This window comes from Dioscorea cayenensis, chromosome 15, assembly GCF_009730915.1.
Source record: "Dioscorea cayenensis subsp. rotundata cultivar TDr96_F1 chromosome 15, TDr96_F1_v2_PseudoChromosome.rev07_lg8_w22 25.fasta, whole genome shotgun sequence".
Taxonomy (NCBI): domain Eukaryota; kingdom Viridiplantae; phylum Streptophyta; class Magnoliopsida; order Dioscoreales; family Dioscoreaceae; genus Dioscorea; species Dioscorea cayenensis.
Genome location: NC_052485.1, coordinates 16,882,066 through 16,905,187, shown reverse-complemented (window position 1 = coordinate 16,905,187; position 23,122 = coordinate 16,882,066). Strand labels below are relative to the sequence as shown.

The 23,122-nt window shown below is 31.5% G+C and overlaps 2 long non-coding RNA genes and 1 pseudogene across 2 annotated transcripts; 1 reads left to right on the top strand and 2 right to left on the bottom strand.

Moving 5' to 3' along the window:
* The first annotated feature begins 4,585 nt into the window (after nucleotides 1–4,585).
* On the top strand, nucleotides 4,586–8,399 carry LOC120278065. Its single transcript, XR_005541549.1, has 4 exons — nucleotides 4,586–4,895; nucleotides 6,421–6,494; nucleotides 6,636–6,710; nucleotides 8,089–8,399. It is a non-coding gene; the product is annotated as an uncharacterized LOC120278065 (long non-coding RNA).
* Nucleotides 8,400–8,794: 395 nt separating this feature from the next.
* Nucleotides 8,795–11,752, bottom strand: LOC120277744 (annotated as a pseudogene).
* Nucleotides 11,753–14,757: 3,005 nt separating this feature from the next.
* On the bottom strand, nucleotides 14,758–17,550 carry LOC120278064. The gene is made up of 5 exons (XR_005541548.1): nucleotides 17,135–17,550; nucleotides 16,973–17,055; nucleotides 16,031–16,123; nucleotides 15,763–15,870; nucleotides 14,758–15,358 (listed from the first exon to the last, which is right to left on the bottom strand). It is a non-coding gene; the product is annotated as an uncharacterized LOC120278064 (long non-coding RNA).
* Nucleotides 17,551–23,122: the final 5,572 nt, after the last annotated feature.

Below are 23,122 nucleotides of genomic sequence, written 5' to 3'. Positions count from 1 at the left end.
ATAAAATCAAGGCTAAATTAAGTAAGAATTTCCATTAAATTTCTCCAAAACAACAAGATTTCAACCTTTATTATGTAGGATAGTGCAATAAATTTATTTACAAGAATAGAATTATTAACTTCCAAGTGTTACAATAGTATTAGGGCCACCTGCCCTTAGAATATTTATTAGACCATGACTGATAGCATCTATTTTTCTCCTCCCTTTGGAGATAGCTACTACCTTTTTCATCCCCTTATCTATAGCTTCTATCTGTTTACTTGTCTGCTCAAATAGACCAATATTAGCAACACCAATATCAATAGGACATGTGGCTAAATTGTCTGCTCACATTGACCAATATTAGCAGGACCAAATCATAAGACAAAGAACAATTAGAATGGGGAAAAAATAACCTTATCTGTAATTAGAAGACTTACAAATGCATTGGCTCTTTGTGGACAACTTCTCTTGTTATGCCCTTTTTTTGTTGCAAACTTTGCATTTGAATACCCTACCTACCTTGAACAAGGTTGTCCTATGCTTGCTTTTACTTTCCAATGGCTCCTTTCTCCTCTTTTTAGTAGGCCTTATGGGCATCCTCTTGGCAATAGGAGGCAATAATGGACTTGCTTCACTTAATGACAAGAATGCCCTGCCCTTCATAGGATTAACAACTAATTAATAGGCCTTCAAGTAAATATTTTTTCTAAACCATTCAGAGACATAGTCCATTGTGTCTGCACCATTGAAAGCAATGGCAACCATTGCATGCTGGTATGGTATGCTAGATTTATTCCACTCCCCACATGAGCACAGGTGATCTACTATGATAACAGCATAGGGCTCCCTCGCATGCAACACCAAGTTGCCTAATACACTTCATGAGTTGAAGCCCCATTCCACTCAACATGCCATTTTGTACTCTTTTTTTTCTTTTTCAATTTTTGCAATTATATTTGGCTCATAATCAACTGCCCATTTCCTAACATAATCTATTCTAACAACTATCATTGTCATAACATTTTTCCTAATTAATATCTTCCAACATAGTAATAATAGGCTTACTCCTAGCATGTAGTTGTCCAATTCTCTAGCAATTCCTGTACTGGCCTTTCTCCTCCATCCAAATTAGCATATCATCGAGATGCATTTGCATTTCAGGATAGCTAGTGGATCAGGCAACTCTCCAAAATTGGCATAGCTCCTTGCCTTGGCGTTTCTTTCCCCACATTGCATAAATGTGTCTTGTACACATCCTGTGCCCAATGAGGGGTAGAAAAACATTAATGATCAAATGATTAAAATTCATGTATAACATGTGTGGGGAAAAATTTTATTATTTTTGAAAAAAGATATAACGAAAAGATGCCTAGAAATTCAAAAGAATTAAAAAGGTTAAGGGGTTTTTCTTATAAACTTAGACATCAAATGAGAAATTAGAAGAAATAAAAAGGCAAAATGAAAAAAGTACTTATATAAATACTATAAACTCATACATGTCCAAGACTCACTTGTCTTCTTCTGCACAACTGGTTACAGAATGGAGAACATCTGATTATTTTCATCCCTCCCAAAAAGTCACCAGTAGTTGTCCTTTTAATAAACCCTTTAAGAGACATCCATCAACACCTATCAGTTTCCTATACCCTACAATAAACCCTTCCCTTATAGCTGATAGGTAGATGTATATTTTTTGGAAAATAGGCATTTCATTTTGGTTTTTCTTTCTGATACAACTTCTAAATTACTCCTAGGTTTGTTTCCTTGAACTCCAACGCATAGTTGTTCAAAACCTCAAATTCTTCTGTGAACTACTCTTCAACTTTTTTAAGGACCAATATTAGGCTTTGTATTTAATATATTTTATCCATTTGATTTTCTTATTAACTTAATATTTTCATATAATGAGTCTATTGTTACTAAAAATCTTGGAATCATGTAAGTTATCTCAAAATTATTTGTTATATCTATCTTAGCTATTGCTATCTATGCTTTAGTCGTATTGTCTATTTGTCTTTATGCGAACCACATTATAAAGATGCATGATGTCTTTGTGAACAAGATTCCATCATATTACAAGGATCATTCAATCTTGATGTATAGAAGAACTAGTCTATTGAAGGAGTTCAATTTAATTTAATTGATTTATTAGAAAACGGTCATGTAGCAAAAATAATCATCATAGACACCACCCAACTCAAGCTTCTCAGCAAATATCGGCAGCCCATTCACATTCTTCACCGATTCTTTAATTACGGCAATTTACAAGGTGGTTTTATTAACCTAGAATTCTGCATTATTCCACCAGCTTTTGCCTTGAATCCTGACAATGCATGGCACCATATCAAGAGGGTGGCGCAACAACGAGCGCGCTTCAAGAATCCTGAGAATCTAGCTTGAAATATTTCGTGGGATGAAGAAGGGTGAGAGTTTTAGGTATCAGGTGCAGATCCAAATCGAGTCCAGACCTAATACTTAATGGTTAATATAAGGTTAATACTGCATTAACCTTAGTCCATTTTTTATTAATATTTTAGAAGTTATTTGTGCCACATTAACGCCTTGGACATAAAAAGAGACTACTATTTGAGGGAGGGATTGCCATTTCCCAAATATGAAAATAGAGAAATTTCCTGCGAACAAATTATAATATGGGAACTAAAATGACAGATTAATTATAATAGAGGAAGTAATAGGGTATTAAAACTAAATGTTTCATATGATGATTAATTCTTCATTTTGGAATTTAGAACGTTTTGAAGTAAATTTAGTCAATTTTTCAAGCAATTTCAATACTCTATGTTTTTTTTTGTTTATATAAATTTACGCTTGAATGGCAAAGTTATAATTTAAAAGAAATTAGTTAGTTTCAATTTCTAAAGTGAAATTGATATTTATTTGAAAATTATTATTTGAATATGAAAATGGGAAAATATTTCAATATTTAAAAAACATATTAGTCCAAAAAATAGCACAAAAATGCTGATCATCATCAGTTTTGCGTAGCCACCGAAGCAGGTTGTAGAAGAGTTTTTAAAAAACTATTTTATTTTAATTTTTAAATTTATTTAAAGACATAAAAATAAAAAAAATATAATATGTTCAACGCTTAACACAAAAATGATTATTTGATAATTCTAACAAAATACAATTGTATTTGGTTCACTCGTAAGTATGTCACTACAAGAAAGTTATTGTTTAAAAACAGAATATTACAAACGGAATTTATTTTGTTTCTACTTGCAACCGATTAGCAACGGACAGACAATCGTTTTAAATATAATCTAAATAACAACGGCTTACAAACGACCCGTTTAAAATATTATTTATTTAAATAGTAGAAAATATCTGTTTCTAATCCGTTTCAAATAGAAAGGGACTAGAAATAGAATTAAAAATTAATATTTTATTTAAATATTATTATATATTGCAAAAAATTTGTTTCTAATATGTTTCAAATAGAAAAGGACTAGAAACGGATTTAAAAATTAATATTTTATTTAAATATTATTAAATATTAGAAAATATCTGTTTCTAATCAGTTTCTAATCGAAAGGGACTAGAAACGGACTTAACAATTAATATTTTATTTAAATATTATTAAATATTAGAAAATGTCCATTTCTAATCCATTTCTAATAGAAAGGACTAGAAACGGACTTAACAATTAATATTTTATTTAAATATTATTAAATATTACAAAATATCCATTTCTAATCTGTTTCAAATAAAAAGGGACTAGAAATGGAATTAAAAATCAATATTTATTTAAATATTATTATATATTACAAAATATCCGTTTCTAATAGAAAAGGACTAGAAACGGTTCTAAATATTAATATTTATTTAAATACGAAAATATCTGTTCCCCCTATCAAATAGAAAGGGAATAGAAACGGACTTAACAATTAAAATTTTATTTAAATACTATTAAATATTAAAAAATATCCGTTTCTAATCCATTTCTATTATAAACAGATTAGAAACTGAATTAAAAATTAATATTTTATTTAATTATTATATATTAGAAAATATCCGTTTCCAATCCGTTTCAAATAGAAAGGGACTAGAAACGGATTTAAAAATTAATATTTTATTTAAAAATTATTATATATTAGAAAATACCCGTTTCTAATCCGTTGCTAATAGAAAGGTTTAGAAACGGTTCTAAATATTAATATTTATTTAAATACTATAAAATATTAGAAAATATCCGTTTCTAATCCGATTCTAATAAAAAGGGACTAGAAACGGATTTAAAATTTAAAATTTTATTATTAAATATTAGAAAATATCCGTTCGTAATCCTTTTCTAATAGAAAAGGACTAGAAACGGACTAAAAAATTAATATATTATTTAAATATTATTAAATATTAAAAATTATTATATGAAAGGTTTATTTTTTATAATAATTAAATAAAATAAATATATGAATATTATGATAACCATTAGATAATTGGAAATTTAAATGATTATATTGTTATTATTTATTTTTAGTTAAATTCATGATTTGATTTACCTTAAAAAACAAAAATATAAAAAATTAATAATAAAAAAAAACATGAGATCATTCCCCTTAAAAAAAAAAAAAAAAAAATTCAGTCTCCTTAACCCATCTCACCTTTTCCTCCTTCTTAACCCATCTCACCTTTCCTCCTCCTTCGCCCATCTTAGAACGACCTAGGTTTTTCTCTAAGGTTTGGGAGCGCTCCGGCGCCAGCCTCCTGAATTCACTCCATTTCGGTTTGTATTTCTCTTGTTTTCCCCTTTTTTCCTTGGTGTGTGTGTTGGGATCCTAGGGTTTGGGTTTTGATGCACTTGTTTGCCGGTGTGGTGGTTGGCGGAAGCTGTAGGAGCTGATTTGGAATTTTGGGGGTGATTTCGTTTCTAGGTTTTGGAACAAACAAATGAGGTTTGTAGAAAATCAATTTAAATAAAGTTTTTGAGGCTATTGCTATTCCACTGCTGTTAGGAAACCATCCAAAGTTGCACAAAGTATAGGGCTAGCCATGGAAGTAAATCCCCAGCATGAATTATTTAGTTTGTTTCAGTCTAGCTATTTTTGTAGAGTTTGTTTTACAATCATTGAGCTATTTTTATTTTTTTTTTTCTCATATTTGATGGAGTTCTTTATTGTTGGTTTTATGATATTTTAGGTTTTTCATTTGAATGAACTTGCTGCTTTATTTGGGTTGTGATTAGAATTTTTTGCATCTAATGATCAATAGATTGATGTTCCCAAAACATGAAAATATGACGATTGACTGTTCCTCCTATAAAACAGTCAATCGTCATGTATCAACTAAAATGGTGCTTCTCTAGTTAATTGTCAGGTGAATGGACTGATATCCTACAGTTAGTTGGGACACCTCAAGCTAGGATTACCAGTTATGAGAACATTAACCAACTAATCAGCCAAGTAAAATGTGGGTGAGGTTCAGATAACTGAGCACATGTGTGAACAATAACGAATCTCATAACACAGCCATTTGATCTTTATACACATGAAACTGTTATTTAAAAACTATGTAATATACATATATCTGTCGTGTTTTATTCAACATAAATTCTGACGTGTTGATTAAGGAACAAAAAAGATCAGACACAAAATGATGAACACATACCTTGTAACAAACTATTGAATCATCTGGATACATTGCGAAGAGCTTAGTTCCAAGGCGAGCGTGACAGGAATCACAAATGCTTTCATCACTTATTTGGACATACCTTGATCTTTCCTCTATTCTAGCTAATTGAGCATCTAGATTCATAGCTTTTGAGATGTTATGAACAATCTAAGCCAAAATAAAGAACATAGTCAATTTCATGAATATGATGGCACTCATTTAACACAACAAATTCAGATACATTGATTAATGAAAGTGTGCTGTCATTTGAGTTCAAATACTTCAGACTACAACTTGACAGTTTCAAGGAAATGTAATCTAACAAGAACATGCACTATTACACTTTAAAAATGAACACTCATGCTATAAACATGTGTGATGGGATCTAATGAGGTCCATGTTCAGCTGGAAAGAACTGAAAGAGTTGTTGTTGCCCTTTCTCTACAATACCAATACTAGAAACAAATGGATATCTGATGAGAATTCTCATGCTCTCTTATCTTATATATAGCTTTCACTATCCTTCAGACCTTTTTTTATCTTCTCTTTGTCCACTAACTTTGAACCTTGAGAATGACATCAATATGAACCTTTTCAATTAATTGCTTCTCTTTCTAATTGATCCATTTTTCTCTTTGTGATGTGATATATATCTTATATGTATAAATATATGTGTGATTTGATTTGATATGATATTATACTTTTTCTTTTGAGGAGATGTTTTCATGTATATTTGTTTTGCTACTTCTCATTTTATCTTCTTATGAGAATGTTTCTGATTCATTTTGAGGAGATGTTTCTGATTCGTAGTAGGGAAAACAATGTTATAGAGCCGATCGGATACAATGCAATGCTCTTCGTATGAAGCAAAGCACGCAAAACAGGTATGCATCTGAAAACAATGTTACAACACTCAAAGTACATAGCATCATCCAATTATAGAATTATTTTAAGAGAGATTTATACATTTAGATTCAATGAACAAATAGCAATCTTTTGATCCAACACTGTGATTTTTGTGACAGCAAGCTGGCCAACTTGCAAAATGCATTTGAGTCTCCAATAATTGTTATTTTAAAGAAGGAGCCAAAAAGGAGAAGGTACAACCCTACCAATTAATTTCCTTATTTTTCAAGTATATATTTTTCACTTAGGACAATTGATCATTATTTACTAGTGCTTGTGAAATTTGTGAAACATATGAAAATATTTGGATAAAAGGCATTATTTGAGTCACGCCATTACCTTTGTTTTTTTTAATTGCAGCTAGCATTTTACATTGTTATATTACTTTAGCCATGCTTTAGCATGGCTTGGTCTGTTCAAATTCCAACTTAATAAAAGTGCTTTGCTGAAGTTGTACAAATTTTATATAAAATTTTCTTGAACCAAATGTTTTCAAATGGTTTAAAATTCGCTCATCCAGCTTTGAACATGAATTGGTTGAGAACAAATATATTTGTATTGGATAAGCTCCAATACAAATCCATTATGGATGAGCTCCTTGTTGACCTGTAATGGTTTTGCCACATGTCAATAGTGTGCGTTTGACACGTAGACACTCACTTTTTAAAACTTTTCAATGTGGAGTGCATTGTAGAGAATGGCCCTTTTTATCAACCAAAGTGAGGTTTGATTTGATTTTTTCACAAGCATATCACATTCTTTGGAACATCATGAAAAAGAGAGATAAAGAAAGGAAGAAATATGATAAATAATTCATCTTCAATCAATTCAGTAAGTGAAAGAATGATTCAGATTTTGGTCATGTAGTTACCTGTCGAAATTTCAGTTCACTTCAATACTTTTTTTCTGACTTTAATCTAGACAACAAATAATGTTTCAGATAAATCAAAATTATGAAAAAAACACAAACATTAAATTAATGTCATCAAAATTTTTACCTGCTAACTTTGACGGCTCAAGCTTCAGCCTTGTTGTATTTCTAGATTTCCAAACAAATGATAAAATTGAATTAGAAATGAATGGATGAAAAATTGATGGAAATGAACTGGAGAACTTGAAATTCCCAGCAATAATTAATACATGGGTTGCTACGAAAATTCAGCCACACAAAATTCACTGGAGTACAAGCAAAACTCAAGAACAATGGAATTTCTGTGTTTTTTTTTCACTTGGCACAAGTCCAAGTGAAAAAGATATAGAGTATGAGTAGTAGCACAGGCTTCTCTCTATGCATAGCTTGGAAAGAATTTTATTGTTTTGTTTCTTTGATTTGGGCCAATATTGTTACCTATATTTTATTGGTTCTGTTTTGTATTATATATCTCTTATAATGATACCTGTTGTGTGTTTCTCTTAAGCTCTAGATTTTGTTCTTTTTATTTTTTGTATTAAATATTTAGATTTATGTTTATATAATTACACAAAAATTAAAGTGTAGGCAACAGAGAATAAGAACTAAAAGAAGATGCTAATGAATTACTTACATTATTATTGTGGTTGTTTGTGTTGTAGTAATCAAAAAGCAAGGAGGCATGATTCGATGATATTTGGATCCAGTCCACCAGCCATTCATTGGTTGCTAATTTCTTTTTTAGCTTAGATCTTGCTTGCTTTTGCAAATCAAAAATGGAAATGATAAGGTTATTATGGCAGGACTTGTTCTTAGTTATCATTCATTGGCCTGACTTGAATTGTCAGGGCAACCCTTGAATTTTGAGTGCAATTAGACCTAGGGTTTAAGCTTTTTCAGTATTAGGACTTTTTAGTCACATTTTTATGTAATAATCATGAGAAAGTGTTTAAGTTTTTGTTGTTTTTCTTTCTTTGCTTCTCCTTGTTTGATTTGAGTATGATTGCTCTGCTATTCTACTACAATATATTTGAAGAATATGATATATATCTTACAGCAATTAGTTTAGAAGTTAATGAGCAGTGTAGATACTAGAAAAGCTTGTATGCCTTTTAGAAAAAAAATAAAAAAAATAAAGATTTATACATCCATAAATATGAATACACAATGACTAATTGACGATTGAGCATGCTCTTGTCTGACTGTACTATTCTTCATATCTTTCTACTGGCAATTCTTGATAACTGAAGCTGTTGACATCAGTTTGTATTATTGAAAATCAAGTAGTGGTAGGCCAATGACAAGTCCATCTTGTGAATTATAAAATGTTAAGGACTTTAATGTTGGAGATTATCATATGTTTCCAAATTATATAGAGCTACTGATTTTAGACATGTGAGCTTGTCTGCTCACTAAAAACAAAGGTGAGAAGGATATGTACTCTTCATCAGCTGGATCCAAGGCAAGGGCAGAATCCCAAAACTTTTGCATTATTGTGTTCGCCATGTCATTTGCAGCCCCAGAACCTCCGTCAACCTTTACAAAATTGTAAGAAATAATAATCAGAAAGCAATTATTGAGACATTCTAACAAAACAGGGGAAAAAACCACAAGTACTGGGAAAGGTATTTTAGGAACTAAACATTTACAATAATTTGAAGTTCAACAACTGCATCTCAAGCAGCTAACATACCATGGAGATTGCAGCATGATATATATTAAGTTTGAACAAACAAAGAAATATCAGCTCACCAAAAAAAACATTGCTTACCTTTGTCTAGAACAGGGAGATGCAAGAATTTTCCATCAAGCATTATATGCAGCGCATCAAGAATTGTTGTTTCCGTTGATGCACATTCAGGGTTTGAAGTCATTACCTTGAGAAATTAATAATACATAAAAATATTCAAGGAACCATATGATAGTGAATCAATAACTCTACCCGTGTAAGGATAAACCACATTTAGAGATAAAATTGAAGCAGCATGTATTAATCTCGCAAAGTGAGTTTAGATAGAAACCTTCTCAACCAGAGTTAGTTCAGGGGAAAGATTCTGAGCAACTACTCCCATGAGGATATCTTTTGAACTGCAGATAAGTTCGAGAAATCAGCAATACCAAGTAGACTCACGAAACAATAATAACAATATATAAAATCAAAGCACAAAAGACATAAAAGCACCAATAACATCAAGAGCTTACGTGAGTATCCCTTGAGGCTTGTTTGCCGTCACAACAACCACAGAATTGACTCGATATTCTCGCATCTTTTTAGCGGCAACATATACAGGGTCTGAAGGTGATACTATTAAAACTCTGTAAAGAAATATAATTGAAAATTTGGAGATTTCCCACCAAAAAATGACACAGGAAATATAAAAACAAATGTTTTCAGAAACAACAACAGCCATACTTTGTGCTTTCTGTCAGGATAGTTGACAATGAAGGTTTAAACATCCAATTCTCGAAAAGTTTCTATGAATGCATATGGAGCTGTAATAAAAAATTGATGAGTTATAAAATGTAAATAAAGCTCAGATTGGTAGCATCAAACATTCTACATGTGAAAATGTAACTAATTTAGATTAAAAAAAAAAAGCTAGTTAAGTGATCAGAAAATATATCTAAAGCTAGTTAGAATACAGGACTTTGTGGGTTTTAATCATTCATCTAAAATCAACTTTGTTGTAGATCATAATTTTGTAATACAGCAAACATGAAGCCCCTGTTCTCATATTAAAGTGTTTGCTGCAATTTATTCTATGGAAATGAATACGTGGCTTATGTACCAGTATGAGAGAAGCAAACTGAAATTCACAAGAAATTTGTCTGAAAACTTTTAGTTTCTCAATTTTCTGCCATTCAAACTTCAAAGAATAACTCCTACCTTTATCACTACAAATTTTAATAAATCCATTCAAAAGGGTGAGAATATGCCCACCTAATGAAGTGGGGAATAAAAAGAAAAATTCCACCTTAAAACCTCAAGATTATATCTCGAGAAAAAAAGGAACTAAAAATATGGCCATAACATAATCCAAAAAACGATTCCATGAGTGACAAAATAAAAATCTCACATGTTGTGAAAAAGGCATTAGACTTGAAACCGCACTACCTTCATCACACGTGATACCTTTCAAGAGAAAAAGTAGATATTATTACTCAATTCTTGGTAGTTGCATATAATACCAAAGAAATTCGCACTATTCTCTATTTAGTTGCATGTTATAAGACATGAAAGAGTTAGCATAACAAGAGATAGCAGAATACACTCCATAAACAACACTAACACACACCATCAAAGAAAACTCTAATCCATGCAAAAGTTTATAGGAAATGAACCTGAAAAATTGTTTCCCCACTGACGTTCAACACCTTCAACAGCTGCCGCAATAGCACTGCCCTGCTCTGTAGCCTTCTCCATTCTTTCTATAGCATCGTAAAGCCATTTTGTGATATTTAACATGGCGATAACTTCACCATTATCAACAACAGGAAGATGCATAAACTTTCCTGTCATAGATCAAGTGAAATATCACAAGACGTAAAAACAACAAAAAAGTTCGAACAAGTGGGTCAAGTATAACTGCAAATTACTATAGAACATAAAAAGCCCATTAAATACGAAACCAAAAGCAAACAAGACTTTAACTCAGAGCATCAGCAAAAAGGATATAGCTTTGTATTAAAAGCAAGTAAATAAGAGAGTGCACCTTGTACCATCTTCTGCAATGCTTCAATAGCCAAAGTATCCGCCATCACAAACACTGGGTTCCTCATCATGATCTTAGAAACAATAGTCTGCTCCGTCCTCAAACCTTCAGCTATCACCCTCACAGCAATATCCTATCCAATAAGAAAAAAAAACCCACAATCAAAAACTAAAAACACCCAAAATCCGGCACCCCAAGATAAAATGAATCCATATACAAACTTTATCAGTGACAATGCCTGAGAAAAGCCCATTCGCATCAGTCAATAGAACAGCATCGATCCGTCGCGCAGCCATCCTCCGGCAAGCATCAAATACCGTCGTCGCCTCGGGAATCATCAGCGCTTTCGAAAGCCTAAGCTTCCTCACCGTCCTCTCCCCACTACCCCCATATTCCAACACAATTAAACATCAATTAATCAAAACCAGAGAGATAAAAGTACAAAAAGGACCAATGAATAAGGAATAAGGAAAGAATCTCACTAGGCTTGGTTAGGGGACGAAGGCTTGACAGTAGCGGCGCCGTTCTCCGACGAAGCGAGAGGCTTCTTTGACAAAGCGGAGGGCGCAACACGGCCCGAGCGGCGGGAAGGGGGAACAGCGTGGGTATTCATCGATGGAAGAAACAATGAAACCCTAGAGAGGAGGTAATCGCCGGAACCCTAGATTGGGCGGTGGCTATGATGAGGCAGAGAAGTGAGAACCGAGCGTATCTTCTTTGGACTTTTAACGGATTCGGGTTTTTTTTTGGTTGCGTTTTTAGATCCGAACCCGGTTGTTTAGCCGATCCGATAAGGGTGGAATGATCTCCATTCTATAAATATTTTTTAAATTATTTCTCGGTTAAATTCATATATATATATATATATATATATATATATATATATATATATCTGGATTAATTTTTTTACATATTAAAATTTTTATTCTACATGGTATTTGGTTTTATTGAAAATATACACTAGACGAATTTTGAGATATATAGAGATAAAATTAAAATGTTATTTTAAACAAATCTCTTAAAATTATGTAAAATATTAATTAAATAATAATTAACTTTTAATCTATACATATTATTAAAGTAGATGTATAATCTACTCTGAGAGCATTTCAAGAAACAATTTATTTATTTTTAATAATATTTAAATTTTTATTTATATTACTTATAATATTAATAATTGAAAAACATTAATTACACCTAATTATTTATGTTATAAATGTCCATGAGACTTTTGAAATCCAAGGTATAAAATAGTTTCTGAGTTGTTTAATTATATTATTTTATATATGATATTGCTTCAAAACTCCTCACAAAATTTTAAAATCACCGATGCAAAGCCGGGGAAAATGTCTAGTTACATTAAATTCAGTAGGAAGGGTTTCATTTGTAGAGTCTCCATTGTGGAATCCGAATAGTTGATGGATAAAAAAATAAAATAAAATAAAATAATTTAAAAAAATACAAAATAGGATTTTGACAATTTTTTTTTATAAAAACAACAAACACTATATATATCAAGAGTATAAACATGGGCTAGGAATTAATCATGTGCACCCACAATCTACGATCATTACCATTATTTTTTCAAATGAGTCTTGAACTCATTATCGTTTTCCACAATAAAGTTAAGTACCACTAGGCTATAAATTTTTTGGTTTGATATCATTTCTTCAACAACATTTTTTTTTCAATATTATTTTTTATTGAGATTTTACGAAATAATAATTCAAAAGATTTTTTTATTTTTTTAATAATTTTTTTACATGGACCTAATTATAACAAAATATAGTTTTTATAATTTTTAAAAATAAATTTCTATTTGCTTATGTGCCATATATACACTAATGGATCCCCTATTTTGATAAAAAAAAGTTATTATTATTATTATTTATATATATATATATATTTTTGAAAAGAGATTTGAGAAATACCCTTATTAAAATTGATAATAAGTTCAACCCAACGGATTCAAATTTTGCGACACCAACAAATCGTTGCAAATAATGTGTCGCGATTTGTGTCGCAAACCAATTGCATGTCAGGTGCCAACATTTGCGACAAAGATTGTGACGCCAATAGATCATTGCAAATAATGTGTCGTAATCTGTGTCGCAAACCATTACATGGTATGTGCAAAAAACTTTTGCGACAAAATTGACGACATTCTTGGATGGTCAGTTTTTTGCGACGCAATTTGGTTAAATCTGCAACGTTTTTGTTTTTTTGTTACAAATGGTTGCAATTTGTGTCGCATACCTACGACACATTTATGTGTCGCAAATATATGTGTCGCAAATAGCATTTTTTCTTATAGTGAAAGTCACTTGCTTAGATTTGCCCCTATGGAATCGGATTCTTGTTCTTGAAGTTCTGGGAGTAATGCTCCTTTATTAACCAATAATCTAGCTGCTTGTGGGTTATACATTATGCTTTATTGCTTTTGAATACCCTTAATATGTTGTATGATAACCAAACACTTGTGTGAACAGGGCTATTGTGTAGAAGCATGAAAATTATGTCTTCTTTTCAGAATTTTGACATGTAAGTATCTATAGTTTTATTTCTGTGTGAAACTTTTGGTCCATGAGGACCTACCCTTTAATGCTATCAATGTAAGCTAGGTCTTATTGTTTTCTTCCATTAAATTGTCAAAGTTTCTAATCAATATCAGGTGGATTGTATTACCTAAGTTTGCGCATGAATTAATGTTTTACTAACTGTAAATAAATATAATTTATTTATTTTTCTATTATTAGTATCGAATAATTCAGATTTAAATAGTCAAATCTGATCTTAACTAAGTCCTACAAATCAGGAATTGTTTCCTAGTTTATAGGATTGGGTTATGTACATTAGCTATGCGTTGTAAATAGGTTGTATACTTATATAATGACATTTGGCTATACTAATAAATGATTATCAGAGAATTTCCCAAGATTACACTAACCAACTGTTTGATTGAAATAATAGATTATTAAAAAAAGAATGACCCTATCACAAAATCTACCATGGAGAATTGACTTGTTTATCTTTTCTTTGTTTCTGATCACTACTCACTGCACAGCCTATCACTTGACTTTTATGTTGACAACAATTTGTTTCATTTTTCTCCAAAAATCAGTCTTGACCATAAGAAATAACAAATAAAATGATAAGATGATAAGTTTGTATGCCTGCTAAGTGAATTTGTTTGAATAAAATCTCTAATATTGAAGCATTGTCAGAATATAACTTGTTGAACCTTGCCACATGGTCAATATCAACCACTCAAAACAGTTTCTTCATGTGGATTTGAGATTGCCTTGTACAATTGGTGGATGTCATGTTTGCTTTCTTCTGTTCTATGCCTGCAGAACATAGATGAGTTCTGTCTACCTGATATGGAATTAGGAATGACTGTATTGAACAGGGTTGTGTACTGAATTGATTATAGAAGCGGGAAGTATATTGGAAGTCGGATTTTTGTCACTAAAAGAATATCACCCACGGAATCAGTCCCTTTACATCCAAATGAATTCCGTCACGAAAGCTCTTATATTATATTATTAATTAGATTTATCCTGCTTGATTTCCCTGTACCAATACATATAAGAAATTTCATATGGCAAACACACAATATTAAATATTGTCAACAACATGTAATTAATTTCCCGTACCATACTTAGTGTTCATACATCACTGATAATTAACAAGTCTTAACAAGTACTAAACATAAAAAAAGAAATAGTACCATATGTATAGCATATATTAATTTGTTTAATATTCAAAGTGGTGGTCTACCAGTGTCTTTATCCTGCGAGGTAGGCTAAGAAGGTCCTATTGAAGCATTTGTAAACATATGCGCAGGATTAAACATATCCATCATTTGTTCAAGATACTTCTTGATATCCGGCGTATTGCTGGCTTGCTTCTCTACTTTATCCTCTAAGTTGATTATTCTGTCTTTCACAAGAGTCACTTCTTCAAGTAAATTGTCAATTTCAACTGGAGTTTGTTCATGTTCATGATTCGGACGACTACAAGCCGAGTATGATGCATCTCCAGCATTGATGGAAGTAGATATGAAATTCTTACCAGGTGGCGTGATTCCAAACCCATAGAAATGAGTGCGTGTAGTACCTTGCCCTCCAATTGCATCACACCAAACTTCTGGGTCAAACTCAGGATGATTGGCTTCATCAGGACCATACTTTTGACTCATTGAAGAAGTATAAGATTTCTATTAAAAAATAACAAACCAATTAGGTCAACATATACATCAAAATTAATTTATAAACTAGCTAGTTGCAATTTCATCAAAATACATATCAATGATCCTACATTATAACATGACAATAAAAAGTTGACAATAAAAAAAAGTTGTGATGTAATAATCCCCATACAAGAAGCATATTTAGTTTTTGGCACAAGAAGCATGCACAAATAGAAATACATGGATTGTAAGAAAACATATGTAAATTCTCCTATATGGCCATGATGGAAAGCACACCATGATTAAATTCTATAAATACTATCTCTAAAAAAAAGTAGCATATTTATTCTCCAATAAAGTGAAAAGAAATATTAAGAACATAGACAACCACATAAGAAAGGAAGTGCATATTATCAAAGGCATACACTTACACAGACATTCTTGGACTTATGATCAACAAAATCACCTTGACCTTTCTCACGTTTGTGGGTGCGGTTGAACAATTCTCCATAGGTTGGTTTTCGGTTTAGTTGTTTTTCCTACATGACAATATTAAATAATTGCGTGGAGAGATATTTCTGACAAATGAGGGACAGGTAGTGAAATAGAACACATGCACTTACATTTTTTGGAATGAGGAACATCGCTGATACAGAAAATAAAAAATAAAAAATAAATGAAATGAGAGTTTGGTACTACCTTCTCAAATAATGCATTCACTGCTTAAATTTAATGTTTGTGGTGCTTGACATATGGGTGACAAATAGATTCCATAAACACAACCAGTTTCTCCTGACAACGATTAAGAAGGTAGAAGAAATATGATTATGTACGTTCATGTGCAGAAAAAACAAGAGACAAGATCTGCTATAAAACACATGCCCAAGTGCATGATTAAAATCATATTGCCAATGCATATGGTTTGATAAATGATACTCAAGATTAGTTAGTCATGCGCAATTGAAATGCAAGAAGTAAAGAAAGATTAGATGGCTGCAACTTGTTGGGCAGAAGTGGTACAACACAGTACTGCCAACTAAAAGATTGAGTGGTCACACATGATCATGATTCTTATTGCTTCCCTGATGAACTACACCTATTTTCTATAATTAAGAGTTGTTTGCTTCTTATATAAGTAGAAGTATTCTCATAGGGCTAAAAACTCGACTCAGTCTCCTTGTTTCCCCATTAACTTCTTCTTTGAAGAGAAGAAAATCAAATGGCAGACCAAGGTTTCCATGCTAGATCAAACAGCTTGCTAGCAAGATCCCACCCCATGATAGCTACAGCAGAAGAAGAGCTGAACAAGCTAAAAGCTTGTGTCATGGTATCACCACTGATGATCTGCAAATCATTGAGCAGGGAATGTATAGTTTACGAAGTGAAAAAAATCATATCCCTTCAGTTCGGTTGCTCACAAAGTTTCATTTCAAGACTAGGAAAAATTCTTCTATATTCTCTGTTTTCCTCAAATTCATTACAAATTAGACAACAAAATCAAATTTTTAGAAAAAACTTTGTTAAACATGGAACTATTACAACATACAAAAAAAAAAAACTTAAATTTCAAAACCAATGCTTCATTCCCATGATGAACTCACAAAAATTTGAAGGCATTAGAGAAGGTGAAGGATAGCTCACCGCAAGTCCTATAGCTCCAAGGCCGAAAACAACAACCAATGATCCCTTTGCTGGTTTTGCTACATTCAAAACAACACCAAGACCTTCAAAGAAAATAAAGAACTTGAGCAACAATAACATGCATCAGTTAATGAATGGAAACATGAATCAAGAGTTTTTCACCTGATGAAATGCTACAACCAAGAATGCAAACTTTATCAAGGTTTGCTAATCAAGAAATCCCTAGAAAGAGTGAAGCAAAGTGAATAAAAGACAGGAGACGATGAAATAGGATTTGGGGATTTGGGGATTTGGAGATCCTCAAAGATGGTGCTGATCTTCAGTGCTTTTCCCAGGCGAACCAGCCAAAGGAACAACCGTTTTGTAAGCTTAGCAACACAAACACTCTCAATAACAAAAAGGAAATGAGATGAGGGCCGGCGGTGGTGGGTTGCTTCCGAATCACATAGTAGAGTGTGAAGAAAAATATGTGATGAGATTTGGCGGTGGCGGCATCGGCAGAGATGAGGGCCGGTGGTGGCAATGAGGCTATCTTGTGAGAAGGAAAAAGGGAAGAAACCAAGATTTTTTTACAATGAGGGACAAGAGAGGATGAAGGAAGGGCTATGTTTTCTTACACAATCAACAATCTCCACCATTGATCATAATGATTAATGGTGGAGATTAATCCAAACTAATAATGTAATATAAAATATATATTTTAAATGTTCACTACTAATCACTATTTATACATATATTAATAATTTATAATTAATATTAATTTAACATTAATCATATAACTTAACTATTATTATTTATTTCATTATAATAAAATTATTTAAAAGTATTTTCTTGATAATAACTTATATAGATAATTATTTTTAACATAAATCAAAATTAATATAAATAATTTTAGATAATAATTTTAGATGAGGGCCCACGACAGCTCTAGTCTTTTAATGAGATTAGGTTTATTTTTAAAAAAATATTATTTTTTTAATATAATTTTATCATTTAATCCTTCATTAAAAATCTAATATAACAATAATAAATATAGGAGGTTTAAATCAAAACTATATATTCATTCATATTATATTTTCTTATAATTATAAGAAATAAAATAAATAAATATTTTATAGATGAACATTAAAATATTTTATAATTATCTTTTGATAAATTGATATATTATAAATCTATAGTAACAATAATTAAAAATAAATTAATATCTTAATAAATGCCATCATCAAATTGTTTTCTAGATCAATATCTTATCTTTTTATTTTTTATATATAATATAGTTGTAATATTTTATTTTTTAAATATTTTGTTATAATCTAAATATAATCAAAAGTTAGTTTTTAGATATTTTAAAAAAATATTACAAATTATTATTATTATTATTATTATTATGATTATTATTATTATTATTGGTATTAGTATTATTAATAATAGTAAATAATAGTTTATATTTGAAAGTAAGTTAATAATATTTATTTATATAAATGTTTACATTAATTTAATGGAGTGATGGATTCTCATGTGATTTGAAATTTTGAATCAAGGGTAGAGATGATTTTGGAGAAGAATCAAATGGTTGAAAGTAAAGCCCACATATTTATTTAATTAGCAAATTATTAATAATTAAATGGACATTAGTATAAAAATTAACTAAAATTGTAAACTTATATTAATTATCTTGCATATTTTTAATATTTCTAAATTTTGTAAATAATTTATTAACTAAATAAAAAAATTAGAGATTAAAATTGAGACCGTGATTTCCATGAATTAAGAAAAGCCTTTTTTTTAATTACTTTTAGTTGAAAACTTATTTATATTAAATATATATACAATTAATTCCGGCGTTAATAACTCCCATTATTATTTAATTATTTATTAATTTTAACATAATAATTTAAATTAGAAATAAAAAATATATAGTGGGAGGGGTTAATAACCCCGGCATCGGGGGTAGCACTTAGTAACCCCGCCGCCGGGGTTATATCTCCCATTTAAAATAATTGATTATATTATTATTTTATTAATTTTAATATAATATTTAAATAATAAGAATAAAAAAAATATAGTGGGATGGGAGAGGTTGATAACGCCGGCACCGGGGTTATTGTCAATCTTATAATAATAATTTTCAAAATATTAACAACTTATTTTAAATCATAGAAATAAAATTAATTTTTTTCACCAACGAAAATTCCAACGGAAATTATCACCGACGGAATTTTCTATTGGTGGTAAAATTATATTCCGTCACTAATATGTTCTGAGGTGTTAAAAATTGTTTGATGGAATTCCGTCACAAATTCCGTCAGTGATATAGATATTACCAATGGAAAAAATTCCGTTGGAAAAATTCCGTCAATGATGCGACTGTTTTCTTGTAGTGTGTCATGTTTAATAGAAGGGAACATGAGAGAAACAATATGAGTAAAGAGAACAGATCCTAAATAATCCATCTGTTGATTTATTAGCACAGTGACAAGAAAAATATTCAAACTTCACATGTTGGAGAATATAGATTGTAAATAAAAAAAAAACATTTTTCCTTAATATTTTCAGGAATTTTTTTAAACTATAACACTTAATTTATGATAATATCAATACAAAACAAATTTGGCTTATAATAGAGCCCCTTAATTTTTCACAGTCTCACAATTCATGTTTTTTTTTTAAATTTATATTTAAATTTTTTTTATTATCATCTTATAATACTATCCATATAATTATCTTGAAAGTTTTAATTATTTTTAAATTATAACACTTATAATAATAGAGCCCCGCAAATTTATAGAACCTAAAAACTCATGTTTTTTTATTAAAAAAATTATATTTAAAATTTTTATTTACATAATTATAATTTTAAAAAATTTTAGTTACCTTTTAAAACTTTAAAATTTAGGTAAAACTGCCTGAAAGTCCCTAGATAGGTTCAAACTTCCACTGTAGTCCCTCTGACATTTCTATTTCTCGTTAGATCCCTCCTTTTTAAGTCAAGTTCTCTTTAGTCCTTCGTGTTAATTCCATCAATTAAATGGATGAAAAATGTCATAAATGCCCATGTGCCCATGTGAGATAGAAAAAAGCAAAAAGTTAGAGTTTTCCCTCCAAGTCACATCATATTTAATGGAAAGTATGGTCATATCTTCTAATGAGGCTTTTTTGTTAGAAAATAGAGGATACTTTCACTCATTCTCATTCTTACCATTCTTGTTGAACTTCTCTTTTTTCACCTTGATTGGGTTGCCAAAACTTCAACTTCTTCTTTCCATTTTGTTTAGGTTGCAGGTTGAAAATATCTACACATAAGTTGTTGTTATTGTTGTTGTTGTTGTTGTTGTTCTTCTTCTTCTTCTTCTTCTTCTTCTTCTTCTTCCTGTTATTTTGCATGTTTTGCATCTGTGGAATCAAACAAGCTTCTTTACTTTTGTCAGGCTTTTGTGACTATGGAATTTTACAATGTTCTTCTTATTTGTCATTTTTTTGTGGATGTAGATTCTTACAAGCTTTTTGAAATTTCATGTAGGCGTCATCAACAATGGAAATTTTCTCTATCGTGGCACGATATAAAGGAGAAAGACGTGTGCTTCAATTCACCGTCTTAAGCTCATGGGAGTCAGTCGTGGATGAGATATGTGCGAGTTAAGCCCTAGATGTTTTTCAAGTGAGAGTGAAGTTTGTAATGCCTGACTCAAACAAAACACTTTGCCCAATTAAGTTTGATACGGATTTTCAACGCATGTGTCATATATACCATAGTTTTAATAAATTTGTCATGGATATCATCATCAAGGAAGTGAGGGTGTCTGAAGATGGAAACATGGGCTCCTTGATCCCATCGTAATACAACATTGACTATTATTGCAGCTTACTTATGTTTTATGTGTTCCTGTGATTTAGATGTTGTTCTTGCACATGACAATCATTTCCTGTGTATTAATATTACTTCCTCTGTATGAAAATCATTTCCTGTGCATTAATATTACTTCCCGTGTATTATTGTTGTTTCCTATGTGTTTTTCCGGTTTCATGTTTATTATTATGGTTTCCTGTGTAGAATATATATTTCATGTGTATTATTGTTTTGTGTGTAGTAATAACTGTTCCTGTGTATTTTGCATTTTTTTTGCAACACAGAGAGTCCTTGTCAGACAGCATGAACCCCAATGGCGATACTTTTCTCTCCCAACATCCTTCTTCTGGGGCGCTTAGTACTGGTGAGTATACCGATACACATGATGGGTCCATTTTAAAAGTATGCCAACGGTTTGAGAATGCAAACAACTTAAAGATTGCCTGCGAAGCATAGATATAACCAAAAAAAAATCTTACTTTACATTTATAAAAAATGACAAAAGCCGGGTGACTGTAAGGTGCGCTGCTCTGGAATGCCAATAACGAGTGCATGATTTTAAAGAGGGAACTCATGACACATTTCGGCTGAAGATAATGCAAGCAACTCACATTTGTGGTGGAGGTATTGGTACGATAGCGCATCCAGAAGCAAGCAAGAAGTAGGTTTCCGAATGTGTCATGCATAAATTGAAAGAATGACAATTGTACTGAGCTATTAACATACAGAAAGACATTGCTTGACCATGGTGTTCATCCACCTTACAAGCATGCTTGGATGGGCAAGGAGGTTTCACATTCGGTGATTCATGGTAGCGAGGTTAGTAGCAATGATTTGGTTCTATGGTACGCAGATAAAGTACCCGAGACAAATCCCGGTAGCGTTGTCACCATTGATAATGACGATGAGTAGTTTAAGGGTGTTTTTTTTTTCATTTGGGGCTTGTTTGTTAGGGTTTAAGCATGGGTGCATGCCCTTACTTTTTATTAATAGAACTCATTTGCTGGCCAAGTATGGTGGGATTCTGCTAGGGGCAACGGCGAAAGATGGCAACGATTGTCTCTTCCATGTAGCATTTGCTATCACTGGCAACGAAGACCAACTATAATCTCGATAAAGCTTTGCGAGTGCAATGATGGACAGTAATCGTGAAAATTGCGTACGCATATACTTCAAAAAAGTTTGATGATGCAGTTCATGAACTTGCATGTATATCGATCAACGCACACACTTGGTTGCTGAATAAGTCCAACGTTGATCATTGGTCGAACTATTTATTTAGTGGAATACGATGGTGTGAGATGCACTCCAACATGGTGGAATTCTTCAATGTCTGGATTAAGAGGCATGCTATCTATCAGTAACAAGCATGGTTGACTCAATCAGGTTATTGACATTCATTGCTGTGTATGAATATGTGTTTATGTGTATATGTACTTTACTGCATATTATATGGTTTTCCATTGTATTATATATAGTTACTATGTATTATATTATTTTCCTATGTAGTAATGCTGATTTCTGTGTATTAAACCTACTTTTTTGTGTATATTATGTACATTCTTGTGTACTGTATGAAGTTACTATGTATTATTTGTTTTTCCAGTGTAACATATGTTTTTTTTCCAGGTTTAACTTATGAATATGTTGTCAGAAAGATGCGAACAATCCAACAAGTGAGATACACACCTCTGCCTTGAAATACGAAATAAGGTTGAACAAATTGTTGATAACAGTCATTTCTTGAGAGTGGGTCAATCTGCTGATGACACGTACGAAGTTATTGACGACAACAACAATGCAGTCAGCCTCCAATTTTGTGGATGCTCATGCCGAAGGTGGTAAATACATGGGCTACCGTGCAAGCATGCATGTGCGGCGATTATACAAATAGATATAAATGTCCATTCTTAAGTTGACGATTACTACACAGTGAAATGGTATCAATGGGTATATGCGAATCCAATATCCTCTGTTCCTGACAGTGACAAGCATCTGATGACAACCATCAAATACGAATTAGGCCACCAATATCAAAGAAACTGCAAGGCCATCCAAGAAGGAAGAGAATCGAGTCACAAGCCTTCGATGTTATCAAGCTGGTGCCATCAAGCTGAACATAATCGTCGATCATGTAATGCAGTCATAGCGGCCTAACCATGCTATCCATAATGGTAGTGTACATTATTTGATTTTGCCTTTGCCATGTTTGTAAGCATGAACTTTGTATTATTTCCATTTCATGTATAGAAATCCTTTTCCCTGTGCAGTTATCACGTTTCTATGTATTGAATTTGTGTTCC